Here is a 1,137-nt window from a genome sequence, read left to right as displayed (position 1 = left end):
GTCTCGTCGCCGCGCGCCCTTTGCGCGCAGCTCGAGCCCCTTGAGCTCCATCTCCTCGGCCACCTCGCCCGCGGAATGGCCGAGCGCGGAGAGCTCACGCGACGCCCACGACGCAACCGCCGCTGACGCGGCAGCCGCGCGCACGCCGACGCTGGCCGGCAGCGCCGCGGTGAGGCACGCGCCGCATGCCCGGGCGAGTGTGCGAACGACGGCGGCCAGGCAGACGCGCGCCGTGACGTAGACGAGCGCCGCTGCCGCGGCGGCGCCGCGCCAGCCCGCGCCAACCTGCCGCGCCACGTGCGAGCGGAGCAGCAGCCAGCCAGCCTTCTTCGCCCGCGCCGCCGCCCGCTCCTCCAGTCTCGTCGCCTCGGCCGACGAAGGCCACGGCTGCGGCTGCGCCGGCCGCGCGGGTGCGGCGGCGGCGGCGCCGCCGCCGGGCACGATCAAGAGACGCCTCGCCTCGCCGCCAAACGCTCGCACTCGCCGCGCCGCGGCCTCGAGCCGCCCGAAGAGTGCGGCGGAGAGGACCTGGACGGCGAGCCGGCGGGCGGGCCGGCCTGCCGGAGCGGCGAGGTCGAGCAGGAGGCGGGTCGAGTCGAGGTCGCGGGCGATCTGGCGCAGCGTGGCGCCGTTTGCCGAGCCGAGGACCGTCGTGAGCGAGTCGAGCGGCGTCGCAGCCTGCGCCGCCTGCGCCTCGGCGCCCGCCGCCGCCAGCGCCGGGTCGAGCGAGGCCTTGGTGGCCTCCTGCGCCATCAGCCGCGCGCGCGAGCTCGACGCAACGGGCATCTCCTCCCCCAGCTCCTCCCCCTCGCCGGCCGCGCCGGCCGCGCCGGCCGCACCGGCCGCGTTGGCCGCGCCGGTGCGCGCCTTGTCTCGCGCCTCGCGCTGCTCCGCCTAATCTCGCGTGATCTCGCGTCACCTCGGCTGAGCTCGCGAGGTCTCGCGCCTAGCGCTGCTCGACCGACCTGCTGCTGCTCCACGAGCGCCGCCACGCGGTCCCACTGGAAGCTGTCCGCCTCGGTGAGGACGGACGAGCGCAGCGTGCGGCGCGCCGTCGGCGTCGAGGGCGAGAGAGCGCGCTGGACCGCCCACGGCAGCGCGACCTATTCGATTGAGATTCCGTTCCTCGTGACTGAG

The sequence above is a fragment of the Emiliania huxleyi genome (genome assembly GCF_000372725.1).
Source record: "Emiliania huxleyi CCMP1516 unplaced genomic scaffold EMIHUscaffold_3, whole genome shotgun sequence".
Classification (NCBI taxonomy): Eukaryota; Haptophyta; order Isochrysidales; family Noelaerhabdaceae; genus Emiliania; species Emiliania huxleyi.
This window is presented reverse-complemented; position numbering follows the sequence as displayed.